The following is a 16,659-nucleotide window of genomic DNA, read 5'->3' as shown; positions in this document are numbered from 1 at the left end:
GTTCAGCATTTAACACCATAATACCCTCCAGACTTTACAAGAAGTTCAGAGACCTCGGCCTTCACCCTGCCTTGTGCAGCTGGATCCTGGACTTCCTGTCATATCTGTACACACATGACTGTATCACCACTCACAGCTCCAATCTGCTGATTAAATTTGCAGATGATACTACATAAATTGGCCTTATCTCAAATAATAATGAGACAGCTTACAGAAAAGAAATCATCAACAACTTTTCCCTCAATGTCGCAAAAACAAAGGTTGTGGACTACAAGAGGAATGGAGATGGGCTAACCCCTATTGACATCAATGGGTCTGGGGATGAGAGGGTGAACAGCTTCAAGTTCCTTGGTATACACATCACCGGGGACCTCACGTGGACTGTACATACCGGCTATCTGGTGAAAGGAAGCACAAGAGCACCTCTTTCACCTCAGACAGTTGAAGAAGTTCGGCATGAGTCCCCAAATCCTAAGGACTTTCTACAGGGGCACAATTGAGAGCATCCTGACTGGCGGTATCACTGCCTGGTATGGGAACTGTACTTCCCTCAATCGCAGGACTCTGCAGAGAGTGGTGTGGACAGCCCAGCACATCTGTAGATGTGAACTTTCCACTATTTACGACATTTAAAGTGACAGGTGCATAAAAGGAGTCCATAGGATCATTGGGGACCTGAGTCACCCCAACCACAACTGTTCCAGCTGCTACCGTCCAGGAAATAGTATCGCAGCATTAGTGCCAGGACCAAAAGGCTGCAGAACAGCTTCTTCCACTAGACCATCAGACTGATTAATTCACACTGACACAATTATATTTCTAAGCTATATTGACTTCTGTTGTATATCTCACTGTATATACTGCTTATTGTAGTAAGTAGTATTATGTAACACACTGTAAGGGTCACTGCTATGTAATAGTTTCTCTGTAGCAGCAATGTTTGGGTTATGAGCAGAAATAACCGGTCTGTTGATGCATGTTAGCCAATCAGGATTTTGTTGCTCTGTCCTGTGATTCTGGAAGCAGTTTTTTCACGGGCTTTTGCAAGAAGGAGAAGGCACGAGGGGAATGGAGAGAGGAGTTGCAACTTGAGAGTCGGTGGGCTCCAGACAGGAGTCGGTGACGCTCGGAGGAGACAGAATGGTGGAAAGAAGATCTTGCTGAATGAGCTCCAATGATATATGCACGGACCTTTTTCTTTTATATTTTTTCTTTTGATTTTTTTATTTTAAAAATTGTTGGTGAAATAAATTACCCTACAGCTCCTTCCACCTACATTTAAATGTGAATTATTTATTCTCCTTCACAGTTTTTACCAAGTGTCTTTGACCTGAAATGTGAACTCTGGTTTCTCTTTCCACAGGTGCTGCCTCGCCTCCAACAAAAGTGGAGGAACTCACCCATTCAAGCAACATCTGTGGAAAGAAGAATCAGTCAATGCTTTGGCTCAGTGACTCTTCCTCTGAATTATGGGGGAAGATGGAGAGTTTACAGCTTTCGAAGCAAAGTTGGGAGAGGAGTAAGATGCAATAAGTGAGGAGGTGTGATGTTGTTGGCTCTGGGCTTGTACTTGTTGGAATTCTGGAGTTTGGGCATTTCATTGAAAACTACTAGGTACTGAGAGAGCTGGATAGAGTGGACATGGAGAGCCCTTTTCCATTAGTAGGTGAGTCTAGGATCTGAGGGCACAGCCTCACAATGAAGTATCATTCCTTTTAAACTGGGAAGAGGAGGAATTTCTTCAGCCATCTGAATCTGAATGGTGAATCTGTGGAATTTGTTGCCACAGAGGGCAGTGGAGGCCAAGTCATTGGGTGCATCTAAGGCAGAGATTGACAGGTTCTATATTGACAAAGGAGGTAAGGGTTACAGAGAAAAGGTGTGTGATTGGGATTAAAGAAACAATATCAGTCATGATTGAATGGTGGAACAGACTTGATGGGCTGACTGGGCTTGCTCTGTGTCTACATCTTTTGGTCTTATGATTGTACAAAAGACTATATGGAAATATCTTCAGACTGATCAAACAATAAGAACCATAAGTAATGACTATCGGGGAGGCATTTTATAGAAATGAGGTGAAAAGGACTTACTTAATGAAAGAGATAAGATAGTAGCTTACCTGAATTTGGAAAATTCGCTCCTCATTCCAGAAGATTTCAAATTTTCACTTCCCCTCCAAAATAAAGATAAGATGCTGTTCCATGGATGCTGCTTGACTGGCTGAAGTCTGGTAGTATTGTCAGTTTTTCTTTCCGAATCCAGCAACTGCACTTTCATTTTTTTTTGCCTGTCTGATCTGCTGAGAGTTTCCAGCATTTTCAGTTTTTTTCTTCAGATTTCAATATCTCAGGTGTTTTAAATGCTCAGACACAAACTCTTTATTCCATACTTTCATGGACTGAATAAATTGGTTTATTGGTTTATAAATAACTAAGTTACACAGAAATATCCATTGATTGATGTTTCAGAGAACAAGGGAGGCACCAAAGGAGATTATCTACTCATGTTGTACATGTGAGATTATTCAGTTTGCACAGATGCCTAGATAATGCATTTTCCTAAAGCAAGAATTATGCAGTAATTGGAGGGAATATGGAGAGTGAAAATTTAGTTGACACACAAGAGAGTGCAGACAATGGAATCTGGAACAGCACAAACAAGCTGCTGGAGGAACTGAATAGGTTGAGCAACTTCTGTTGGGGGGAAGTAACTATCCATTTTTCAGATCAAAATTTTACATTAGGAGTGAGAGTGAAGGAGAGAGGTGGCTGCTATAGAGTAGAACGGGTGTGTGGTGTGTCAGGAGCCCAAGGTGATTGGTGGACTGAGGTGAGGTGAAATATCATGGGCAGGTAGTGCCAGCTAGGGGAGTGAAGAGGAGGGTAGGGAGGATGGAGTTGAGAGGCAGGGGCCATGTTTGATTGATGTAGAAGAAAGAGAAAACAGTTGAGAGGCAGACGGAGTGAGGTGGAGGAGGGGAGGGTGAAAGTGGTGACAGTGACTGGAGGGAGATAAGCTGGAACGCAAAGCTCTACCAGAGCTGGATTCTGATAGTAAAGGGAAACATTCAGGGAAAGGTGAACAGCAAATAGAACCAGAACCAGGCAGTGTTAGTGGGCTGGAAAATTAGTCCATTGAAACTGAATACATGAGAGATGAGAGCAACCAGTGGCTGTTACTTTTGCATGCAAATTCCTACACCCACATGCATTTACAGATGGATGTTTTTAAATCCAGAGGATTGCAAACCTCAGATTTAAAAATCGATATTTCCCATCAAAATCTCATGCCTGGATTACAAAGTAGAAATTATGGACAATTATTCCTCATCTACAGCTCATGAGTCCATTCCAGCAAAGCATTGAGAAACCCCACTTCACCATTTCATTGAAAGGTGGCGAGAGATAAAAGTCAGGAGATGTTAGTCAGTGGACCCGAGTACCAAATTTCACAATCTATGCCAGTGATCTTAAACCTGATTCTGATTTTGACTACTAAGCTAGCTGCTGAACAATTGTAAATTCCAACACTGGCTAAATTCCACATCACGTCATTCAGTTACTGCCAACATTCACCAAGATTGGACAATCTTCTAAGACCTTCAAACAGGAACATGGGAATGCCGGAACGAGTGACGAATAATCGAATGCTCCAGTAAATACTTATCAAAGTTTTGAATAGAAAATCACCAAAGCTTGCAAAGTTCAGAATCAGAATCAGGTTTAATATCACCAGCATATGTTGTGAAATTTGTTGTCTCTGTGGCAGCTGTACATTGCAATACACAATAATAAAAACACAATGTGAATTACTCTAAGTATAAAAAAGCAGTGAACAAGTGTTCATGGGTTCAACATCCATTCAGAAATCTGATGGCAGAGAGGAAGAAGCTGTTCCTAAATTGTTGAATGTGTGTGCCTTCAGGCTTCTGTCCCTCTTCCTGATAGTAGCAATGAGAAAAAGACATGACCTGGGTGATGGGAGTACTTAATGACAGATGCTGCCTTTTGAAGCATCACTCCTTGAGGATGTCCTGGTTACTATGGAGTCTAGAATCCATAGTGCAGCGAACTAAGTCCACGCTCCCTGCAGCATATTTTTATCCTTTGGGCAGTAGTCTCCCGCCCCCCCCCCCACCACTTCCATAAGACCATAAAATATAGGAGCAGAATTAAGCCATTCGGTCTATTGAGTCTGCTCTGCCATTTCATCATGACTGCTCCAATGATCCTCCCAGCTCCAATCTCTTGTCTTCTCCCCATATCCCTTCATGCCTTGACCAATCAAGAATCTGTCAACTGCAACCTTAAATATACAAAAAGACTTGGCTTCCACAGCTGCCTGTGGCAAAGAATTTCACAGATTCACCATTCTATGGCTAAAGAAATTCCCCTCATCTTTGTTCTAAAAGGATGCCCTTCTATTCTGAGGCTACTTCTTCTGGTCTTAGACTCTCACATAATAGGAAACATCCACTCCACATCCACCCCATCAAAGATTTTCACCATTCGATAGCTTTCAATGAGGTCAGTCCCCCCCCCCCCCAATTCTTCTGAATTCTAGTGAATACAGACCGAGAGCCAAACACTCTTCATATGAGAAGGCATTCAATTCTGGAATCATTTACATGAATCTCATTTGAACCTGCTCCAGTTTCAGCACATCTTTTCTAAAATAAGGGGCCAAAAATGCTTGCAATGCTCCAAGTGAAGCCACATCAGTGCTTTATAAAGTCTCAACGTTACATCCTTGCTTTTACATTCTAGTCCTCTTGAAATGAATGCTAACATTGCATTTGCCTTCTTCACCACTGACTCAACCTGCAAATTAACCATTAGGGAATCCTGCACAAGGACTCCCAAGTCCCTTTGCATCTCAGTTCTTTGTATTTTCTCTCCATTTAGAAAATAGTCAACTCTTTAATTTCTTTTACCAATGTGCATAGCCATACACTTCCTGGCACAGTATTTCGTCTGCCCATTCTCTTAATCTAAGTCCTTCTCTACTTCCTCAAAACTCCTTGTCCCTCCACCTATTTTCGCATCATCTGCAAACTTTGCAACAAAGTCATCAATTCCATCATCCAAATCATTGACACACAACATAAAACAAATTGGTTCCAACACTGACCCCTGTGGAACACCACTAGTCACCGGCAGCTGGTCAAAAAAGGTTTCCTTTACAATATTCCTACCCTTTGCTTTCTGTCAATCAGCCACTGCTTTATCCACGCTAGAAACTTTCCTGTAATACCATGGGCTCTTAGCTTGTTAAGCAGCCTCATGTGTGGCACCTTATCAATGACCTTCTGAAAATCTAAGTACACAGCATCAACTGATTCTTCTTTGTCTATCCTGCTTGATATTTCTTCAAGAAATTCTGACAGATTTGTCAGGCAAGATTTTCCTTGAGGACACCATGCTGATTTTGGTCTATTTTATCATGTTTTTCCAAGTACACTGGGACCTCATCTTTAATACTTGACTCCACCATCTTCCCAACTTCTGAGATCAGACTAACTGGCTTATAGTTTCTTTTCTTCTACCGCTCTCCCTTCTAGAAGAGTGGAGTGTCATTTGCAACTTTGCAGTCTTCTGGAACCATTCCAGAATCTAGTGACTCTTGAAAGATCATTACTAATGCCTCCACAATCTCTTCACCCACCTCTTTCAGAACACTGGGGTGTACACCATCTGGTCCAAGTGACTTACTTACCGTTAGACCTTTAAGTTTCGCAAGAACATTTTCTCTGGTGTTACGTGCTCACCGATTGAACAGTGGGATGATGTAATGGCCTTGAGAGTGGGATGATGTAATGGTTGTGAGTGGGATGATGTAATTGTCTCATGGTTGTGGGGTGTTATGTCACGTGATGGCATGTTCCAAATGGTATAAAAAACAAAGCCCGCATGGTGTGGGGCAGTTATATTTTTATTCTACTGCGTAGAGTTTGCTACTCGGTGGTGAGAGTTGCTGCCGGTTTTTGATTACGCAGTTTTACTGTATAAAGAGAGAAGGAGTGAAGAGATCAATTATGTCACAGAAGCCAAAGGATTTGGGCAAAGTCAATGATGTAAGGTTCATCTTCGCAATGACTGACATGTTGGATTTGTCCATGAATAGTGGCACGCGTGTTTGAGATAACCCCTGAATGGTTGGGAGGTTTAAGCGATGATCACTCCATCGAAAGGTCAGTTATTTTAAGAAGCTTTATTTCTTCATTATCGCCTCAGAGAAGGTATTTCCCGGCTGTACTCTGCACCAGCAGATACATCATTTCTTCAAAGAAATTGCTTAAACGGTCATTTCAGGAAGCCTTCCTCTCTTCTCACTTACATCGTAAATCACTTGGACTTTCAAATTGATCACTTTAAGACTGCCTTCAAATCTACCACTTTAAGAACTGTTAAGTTCAGCAGTTTGTTACATTGCCGTGTAGCAGTTAACTTCCGGTCAATTTGTTTGTTTGTTTACTTTTCTAAATAATGAGTAGAGGTTAATAAATATTGTTGTTTGTTTATTAACCCTGACTCATTTAATATTCAATGTTGCTGCATTCATAACACTAGCAATGGTAACTTCACACACTTCAGGACCGCTGACCCCTGACCCCTGGAACTTCCACCATACTGTTACTGTCTTCCACAGTGAAGATGGATGCAAAAAACTTACTTAGTTCGTCCGCCATTTTGTTGTCTCCCACTACTACCTCTCCAGCATCATTTTCCAGCGTTCTGATATCCACTCCTGCCTCTCTTTTACACTTTATGTATCTGAGAAAACTTTTGGTATCCTCTTTGGCTAGCTGGCTAGCTTCCTTTCATATTCCATCTTTACCTTCTTAATTACTTTTTAGTTGCCTTCTGTTGGTTTATAAAAGCTTCCCAATCCTCTAACTTGCTATTAATTTCCGCTTTATGAAAAGCCCTCTCTTTGGCTTTTATGTTAGCTTTGAGATCTCTTGCTAGCCACAGTCAGTTTATCATCTTGCCTTTAGAATATTTCTTCCTCTTTGGGATGTATATATCCTATGCATTCCAAATTGCTTCCAGAAATTCCACCCATTTCTGCTCTGCAGTCATCCCTGCCAGTGTTCTTTTCCATTCAATTCTGGCTAGCTCCTTTCTTGTGCCTCTGTAATTCCCTTTACGTCACTGTAAAACTGATATATCTGAATTTAGCTTTTTCTTACAAAATTTCAAGACGGATTTGATCATATTATGATCAATTCTCCCCTTGGGGATCTTTTACCTAAAGCTCTCTAATCAATTCCAGTTCATTGCACAACACTCACTTCAGAGTTGCTGATTCCCTCAATCATGAGCTGCTCTAAAAAGCATCTCACAGGCACGCTATGAACTCCCATTCCTGAGGACCAGTACAAACCTAATTTTCCCAATCTACCTGCATATTGAAATCCCCAGACAGCAATGCAGCCAGTTGCAATGCTCTCCATGGTACATCTGTAGAAATTTGTGAGTGTCTTTGGTGACATACTAAACCTCCTCAAACTCCCAATGAAATATAGCCGCTATTGAGCCTTCTTTGAAACTGCATCAATATGTTAGGTCCAGGGTAGATCCTCAGAGATATTGACACTCAGGAACATGAAATTGCTCATTCTTTCCACTTCTGATCCCTCTGGTGTGTGTTCCCTCCTCCTACTCTTTTTGAAATCCACAAGCAGTTCTTTGGTCTTACTGACGTTGAGAGCAAGGTTACTGTTGCAACACCACTCGGATGGTTAACGTATATTGCTCCTGTACACCTTCTCATAAACTTGATAAACTTGATTCTGATACAAGTATCTACTGTGTACTGAATGGGAAGTGAGCAGGCAGAGAGGAGACATGGTTGTGAAAAGAGGAAGGGAGAAGGGAGGCAGCGGGAACCACCAGAGAGACCGTTTGTACTGATCAATAAACCAATTGCTTAGAATCAAACAACTGTACTACATTAGCTGATATATCTCACTACTGTACGCCCTTAAAACAGAAAATATATGGCACAGAGGAGGCACGTGACCCATTATTTCAGTGTTGGTTGAAAAAGACCTACCAAATCAAGTTCCACCTTCTAGGTCCATAACCCTGCAGTCACAGCTCTCTGAGTACACATTCCAAAAATATGTTAAGGCAATAAAAGTTTCAATCTCCATCCCCTTATCAGGCAATATGTTCCAGAATCTTATTAACTGCTGGGTTAAACTATCTATTCATCGAGAAAAGTGAGAAGTTATTCATTTTGGAAGGTCAAACTTGAAGGCTGGGTTCTTAGCAGCATGGAGGAACAGAGGAATCTTCAGATCCATAGATCCCTCAGGGTCGATACACAAGTTGACAGGGTGTTTAAAAATGTGCATGGTGTTCTGGCCTTCCGTACTCAGGGGACTGAGTTCAAGGGCTGAGAGCTCTGTAAATCTCTAGTTAGACCACACTTGGAGTATTGAGGTCTTTTCTAGTTGCCTCATTATAGGAAGGTTGTGGTAGTTTTGAGAGGGCAAAGAGCACATTTATCAGGAAGCTGCCTGAATTGGAGAACATGTCTTATGTGGAAAGTTTGAGCGAGTTTGGGCTTCTCACTTTGGAGCGACGGAGGATGAGAGGTGACTTGACAGAGGTGTATAAGATGATATGAGGCATAGACAGAGTGGACAGCCAGAGCCTTTTACCCAGGATGGTAATGACTCATACAAGAGTACATAATTTTAAGGTAAGTAGGGGAATACTTAGGTCCTGTTGTGTATTTGATATTTCAGTTATATTCGGATAATCTTGTACACATATATATATATATATATATATATATATATATATATATATATATATATATATATATTTTGAATAAGAATTCTTGCTTGTTTAAGTAATTATGGGTTATATGTAAAAAGTAGGTTACATACTTAAGTCATCACACCATCGCATGATGCAAGCACGCCTTAACACCTTAAAGACGAAGTTAACCCATCTTCCCAGCATTCAAGTCTTCCTTTAAGTTAGTTTAATATTTTGAAGTTACAAAGCATAACAATACCCTGTATCCAATGAACCTGCCTCAGATGGTTACCGATCTACAATGAAACTAGCCAGCTCTTTCTTGCATCCACATTCACACCAGGGGCATTTTAATGCAGCCAATTACCATTTTTGAGATTTGGGAGGGATCTAGAATACCCAGAGGAGACTCAGTCACAGGGAAAACATGCAGACTTCTCACAGACAGGACCAGAGCTCTGGACTGAACCTAATCACTGCAGCTTCTATTAACCCTGTGCTCTGTTCAGTGAACATGAAAGGTCAATTTTAAAAAGCCCTCGAGCACCATTACACAGTGAATAAGCAATATATTCAAGTAAGCCTCAGTATCAATAATCACAGAAGTGGACCCTATCTGTATGGCCTGTCGTGGAGTTTGTATTTCAACTTTGGGAAATTGTCAATACTCACTATCTTTACTATATGAAATAAACAGCAGATTAAGAGAATCCTCTACTTTTTAAGCAGTCTGTTGGCAGATCATCATTGAGTCATATACCATGGAAATGGGTCCCTCACTCCAGATTATACATGATGATCTAGATGTCCATCTAAGCTAGTCCTATTAGCCTGCACTGGGCTAATATCTCTCTCAAACTTTCCTATCCTGTATCAAAGGATGAGTTCCTTCCACTGCAGCTTTGGGGGTTTTGAAGTGGTTGATGAACCCAGAATGTGAACCACAAGCCTTTCAATAGATTGTATAGGAGATAGCTGATAGCCAGGAACGAGGGTGGATTGTGAGATGATCCATTACTTCTACCACTTATATGGGGCTTCTGTGTACTTCCAAGGCATGGCCTCAAGTTCTCAATACTGCCCCCGATGTTTAGTCTACACTCTGTACAACAGTGGACCAGAGGCTCCTAGGACTCAATTAGAACATTGCATCTCAAGGAGCCTTTGAGTGCAGGAGAATAAACATGAAATAATTATGGGGAATTTGAGGGGCTCTTCTTTACTCAGAGTGCAGTGTGAGTATTGAGGGATCTGCCGGTGTGGGGGGGGGGGGGGGGTGTAGATGCAGGCTCAATGGAAATATTTAAGAGAAGTTTGGATAGGTACATGGAGTGAAGGAGTTTGGAGGGATAGGGTCTAGGTAGCAGATCGATGGAACTAAGTAACAGAAAAAGTTGGCAGGGACTAGATGGACTAAAGGATCTGGTTCTTTGCTTGTAGTGCTCTATGACACAATGACATCCTTAAATCATTTTCTCAGTTCTCCTCCCACAAAGTAAATTTTATTATCAAAGTACATTTGGGTCACCATCTACAACTCTGATATTTGTTTTCTTGTGGACGTACTCAATAAATCTATAGAATAGAAACTATAACAGAATTAATGAAAGACCACCAACTAAGGTGTTCAATCTTGTTGCAGAAGATAAGAAACTGCAAATGCAAAAAGAAGAAACGATAATATAAATAAAGACTAACACGAGGGGGCATAGTTCTAAGGTGCTTGGAAGTAGGTTTGGGGGGATGTCAGAGGTAAGTTTTTCACACAGAGAATGCACTGCCAGGGTCGGTGGTAGAGGCGGATACAATAGGGTCTTTTAAGAGTCTCTGGGTTAGGTACATGGAGCTTAGCAAAATAGAGGGCTATGTGGTAGGGAAACTCAAGGCAGTTTCTAGCATAGATTATATGGTTAGCATGACATTGTGGCTGAAGGGCCTGTAATGTGCTGTAAGTAAATAAATAAGCAATAAATATTGGGAACATGAGAAAAACAGTCCTTGAAAGTCAGTCCATTGGTTGTGGTAACATTTCAATGATGGGGCAAGTGATGTTGAGTGAACTTATCTTCTTTGTTCAAGAGCCTAGTGGTTGAGGGGTAGCAACTGTTCCTAATCCTGATGGAGTGAGCCCAGAGTCTCTTGCACTTTCTTCCTGATGGCAGTGGCGAAAACAGAGCATGTCCTGGGTCGTTGCAGCCGCTGATAGTGGATGCTGCCTTACTGCAAAAGCAATACATGTAGATGTACTGAAAGAGCTCTGAATAGTTCTGGCATCCATACATGCAAAATTAAACACAAAAAAAAAATCAGGATAAGTTCCAGAGCACCAAAGCATCTTCCACCAGGCACAGTACACCTCCTACTTAAGCCATACTCCAGTTTCTCAGCAGCTTTAATTGGTACCAGCCACATCATAAATATTTGCCTCTTGCTGAGGCAATCAGCCAATGAACAGCAATCATGCAAATTGAGAGGGTGCGCAATAATTGGCAGATGGCTCACTTTCAAAGTTGTGGGTTTGGATTAATTGTTTATTGGAATCTCTGGGTTCTTTCTCCAGCGAAAGTGATTTAAGCTTCCATTATGTCCAAGTGAAGGTAAAAGGCAGCAAAGAAACATGAGGTTCATTGTTGTGAATAGTTGACTGTTTAATTGCCAAGGCAGATCACAACCAAATAATGCAGCAAATTCTTTCAGTTTATCAGCTCTCCATCTGAGATTTTTGCCTGCAAGATACACTTAAAAGGGCTACTGCTACAGCATGGCATTATTCTATTTGCCAAAGTATCACTTCATAAAATAATATTTGCAAATACAATCATACATTAACATTGTCTGTACAAGTAGATTACAACTGTATTAAATAAAACAAGATGCTATCAATTTTCCTTTACACCCATTTCTTCAGCTAACAGTTCAATGTTCTCATAGCATCCAATGGCCTCGCCCCTTGGAGTCTTTGCAGGACTGTGCCCGGCTTCAGTGTGCCTCCAGTCCAGAGTCAAGACCAAAACAATGCACCAGTCTGCATAATTTGGTCACACACTCCTCTCTGCATCGGGAGAATAGCAATTTTGAGCATTCAGGAGGGTATCCATCAGCAGTTGGTATCTGGGAACAGCATACTGAAGATGGACAGATTTGTCAATAGGAATGCCTGGGATAAAGCCAGACTCCAGCTGCTCTACCAAGAATGATCAATGTACTCTTGAAATGAGTGGAATACTTATAAAACCACATCAAGCCTGTGTCTTCAAAAACCATGGAGATTTTTACATTCAGGACCACAATCATCAGTCAAAGATCATATAATTATCATGAAAATATGCTATGGCATAATAACTTCAGCACATTTTTAGGTCATGTAGAGAGAGTTGGGTTCATATGTGGACTGATGGATGAATTTACCTGATCCTCATTACCGAACATCAAATGCTAATATTCAAACAGGCAGGCAGAATAAACACTTCAATAGAAATAGCTTCTAAAAGCTTAAGTCCAGTGCAGTGTTTAAATATATATACTGTAAAGTGGCTGGCACCTTGTGATGGATAATGTTCTGATTATCAAAATCAAAGGCATAGAACCTATGTGCCCAAGACTACATTCAACAAACAGGATAGTGACAGTTAAGCAAGCATCCCAACACAAGGGCAATAACAATAGTAGGAAATCACAGCACAGGAATATTGCACAATATTTTAATGAAGAAATTCAGCTTTCTGTAAATGTACCGTTGAAAGTATCCTAAAGGGTTGCATCATGCTCTGGTATGACAATTAAAATGTGCAGGAAAGTAAGAAATTGCAGAGAATGCTGTTCAATATACTGTACCATGGCCACTGTTGTGTTCAATCTTGATGGATAATGCAAAGCACAAGAGGATGCCAGCTTTGCAGGATATTCAACTGAACATTATTGATACTTTGCTTATGCAATATGTGAAGTCCTCCCATGTGGGAGCAGCTAAGTGAGTGGCATAGAACTGCCACTATTCCTGTAACTCCCATCACCAGTAATATCTGCATGAAGCGCTGCTTCAAGAAGGCAACGTCCATCATGAAACATGAGAAATTCTGCAGCTGCTGGGAATCCAGAGCAACATACACAGAATGAGAGAGGAACTCACACAGGTCAGACAGCATCCATGGAAATGAATAGATCATTAACATTTTGTGCCTAGACCCTTCTTCAGGACTGAGAAAGAAGGGGCAAGATGCCAGTAAAAGAACGTGGGGGGAGGGAAAGTAAGCTAACTGGAAGGTGATAGGTGAAGCTAGGTGGATGGGAAAGGTCAGGGGCTGGAGAGGAGAGTGGACCATAGGAGAAAGGGAAAGAAGAACAGACCCCAGGAGGAGTAATCTATAGATGAGAAAAGGTAAAGGGTCAGAGTGGGGAACAGAGGAAGGGGGTGAAATTTGTTTATTAGAAGGAGAAATCAATATTCATGCCATCCATCTTTAAAGATCATCACCATCTGGGCCATGCCAACTTCCTGCAGCTACCATTAGGCAGCAGGTACAGAAACCTGAAGAAGCATGCCAGCAGTTTCAAGAACTGCAACTTTCCTTCAACCATTTGGTTCTTGAACCAGTCTTTACAACCATAATCACAACTTCAATATAACAACAATATGACCATTTTGTTCTACATTAACTGCAATGGACTTTATTTTTTGTTCTAATTGTGTTCTTTCTTGTTTGTAAAAAGAGTATAATTTATGTTTTTCTTGTGAACTTATATAATGCTATATAAATTTTTTATTTCATCTGTGTCTGTGTGTACTTGTCCATTTGACAATATGGCAACAAATTCAAATAACTTAAATGAAAGGAAAGCAGATTGAAAACTTTAAATGTGGCTACAAATAATAACAAAAATAGTTATTTCAAAATTAAAGTAGGAATAAATAATTGATATATTGAGATAAATATTGACATAGGCACATGGGAAAAAACAAACAACAGAAGCTTTGGTGAAAAGTACTCTAAAACTTAGAAGATATCCAGGTGAAACTCTGAGATCAATAGGAAAGGTGGAATAAGTGGGCTGTGGGACTGGTTATATCAGCAGACTAGTCATGAAATCAGAATCAGAATCAGGTTTATTATCACCGGCATCTGACGTGATATTTGTTCACTTAGCAACAACAGTTCAATGTAATACATAATATATAAGAAAAAAACAAAATAAAATGATAATAATAAATGAATAAGTAAGTCAGTTACAGTATAGGTATATTGAATAGATTAAAAACTTTGCAAAAAACAGAAATTATATATATTAAACATGATGTAGTGTCCAAGGGTTCAATGTCCATTTAAGAATCAGATGGCAGAGGGGAAGAAGCTGTTCCTGAATCGCTGAGTGTGTGCCTTCAGGCTTCTGTACCTCCTACCTGATGGTAACAGCATGAAAACGGCATGCCCCGGGTGCTGGAGGTCCTTAATAATAGACGCTACCTTTCTGAGAAACCGCTCCTTGAAGCTGTCCTGGGTACTTTATATGCTAGTGCCCAAGATGGAGCTGAATAAATTTACAACCCTCTGCAGCTTCTTTCGATCCTGTGCAGTAGGCCTCCTCCCCCCCATACCAGATACTGATGCAGCCTGCCAGAATGCTCTCCACAGTACATCTATAGAAGTTTTTGAGTGTATTTGTTGACATACCAAATCTCTTCAAAACTCCTAATGAAGTATAGCCGCTGTCTTGCCTTCTTTATAACTGTATTGATATCTTGGGAGCAGGTTAGATCCTCAGAGATCTTCACTCACAGGAACTTGAAACAGCTCACTCTCTCCACTTCTGATCCCTCTATGAGGATTGGTATGTTTTCCTTTGTCTTACCCTTCCAAAAGTCCACAATCAGCTCTTTCATCTTACTGACGTTGAGTGCCAGGTTGTTGCTGCGACTCCACTCCACTAGTTGGTATGTCTCACTCCTGTACGCCTTCTCATCACTACCTGAGATTCTACTAACAATGGCTGTATTGTCAGTGAATGTATAGGTGGTATTTGAGCTATGCCTAGCCACACAGTCATGGATATAGAGAGATTAGAAAGAGGTTAGTTGAAATGGTTGAGGATTGGTTACTGTAAAAAAAAACATTGTCACTGTACATCCATCACAACCAGTTTTGATTAGGTTTCTGCAACAACTTGAAGATATGGTTAAGGATTCATACATGGACACTGAGAGGGGATGAACTCAAATGTATGACGCCAAGTACAATTAAAGTTGCACTTGAAAGAACTGTTCAATAAACTAGAGTCAATTATACTGTTGGTAAAATAACCACAAAGTGAATGGCTGATCCTCATCATAGTTATGCCAAAAGCCTTGTGAAGATCATAAAATTCTTCTTCCTCTTCCTAAGCCCATTACCTCTTCTGGGACGCAGGCCGCCAACAGCATTTCACCGGAGTCTTCTGTCCTAGACTGGTCTTTCAAGTCCAGGTGTGGCCCATCTTCTTCTCCAGAGATGAGATCTTGGGAACTTCTATTGGCATTTCTGTAGCATTAGGCTTTTACAGGATGGGGTTGCTAGCCCCATGGCCAACTGTCCTCCTTTCAGATTGGGACTATCCATGGTGGAGTTAGATTACAAAGTGATCCTTCGCAAATCAGCAGATACGAAAAAAAATGTCCTCTGCTGCAACACAGATTTGTGTGCTGAGCCAGTAGAGACAGAAGTTTTAATGATGCTGGCCCTCTTCCTAGCCAGTTTACACAGATGATAAAAATCAACACTTATTGACAACTACTGTCCGGAGGACGTGTATTCATTTGCCAAGCTACCATCTGAAATTAAATCAGCTTTGGAACTGTTCCATGCCTCTTCAGATAAAATGACCTACTAAGTCAGGGAATCTTCAAACATGTGAAGCATTTAGAAAATGAGATCGACATAATGTCAAAATTAAGCAAAACACATCCCACAGAGATGCAGGTTGACTAACCACAGTAAATGCCTCCAGAAATGTGGTTAAATGGAAGAATCTGGGGGCAGCTGATGAGAATGTGGGGAGAATAAAGATAGGACTGATGTAGTAATAGTTTAAATGGTGGTTGATTGTTGGCAAGGATGAATCTTCAACAGTATCTCACGAATTAAGGAGCTCAGCAGAGCTGCACCAGTGCCATGAGATCACAGAAAATGCTAAGGCCCGGTCAGCAACCAATTTGCTGGAAGAACTCAGTGGGTCAGTCCTGTAGGTTGAAGCCTCAAGGTCAGTGAGTCCGGAGGCTGAAGCTGGTTGGTAAGGTCAAAGGTCAAAGCACAAAGTCCAAAACCCCTACGTCAGGAAATATGTTCCAGATGTTGGGAGAGTCCAGTACCAGAGGGCATGGATTGAGAATAAGAGGTCAGTTATTTAAAACAGAGTTGAGGAAAAACTTCTTCTCCCAGAGAGTTGTGGAGGTGTGGAATGCACTGCCTCAGAAGACGGTGGAGGCCAATTCTCTGGATGCTTTCAAGAAGGAGCTAGATAGGTATCTGATGGATAGGGGAATCAAGGGATATGGGGACAAGGCAGGGACTGGGTATTGATAGTGAATGATCAGCCATGATCTCAGAATGGCAGTGCAGACTTGAGGGGCCAAATGGTCTACTTCTGAACCTATTGTCTATTGTCTATTGTCAGCGAATCCAGAGGTCAGAGGCCTGATGTCTCCAAGTCCTATGCCACAGATTGGAGGTAGGATGCCCAGAGACGGACTGTCCTGGGGTTAGAGACATTTCTTTCTGTATATGTGGGAGCTGGGTGATGGTAGAAAAATTGTTTGCTTTGCTGTTATTTTGCTGCTGTTGTTGTTTGTTCTATATCAGGATCATGTTGTTCTGATGAAAATTGCGAGCATGCTATGTGGGCGCCGGAATGC

The sequence above is a fragment of the Hypanus sabinus genome, chromosome 27 (genome assembly GCF_030144855.1).
Source record: "Hypanus sabinus isolate sHypSab1 chromosome 27, sHypSab1.hap1, whole genome shotgun sequence".
NCBI lineage: Eukaryota > Metazoa > Chordata > Chondrichthyes > Myliobatiformes > Dasyatidae > Hypanus > Hypanus sabinus.
Note: the sequence above shows the minus strand (reverse complement) of the source record.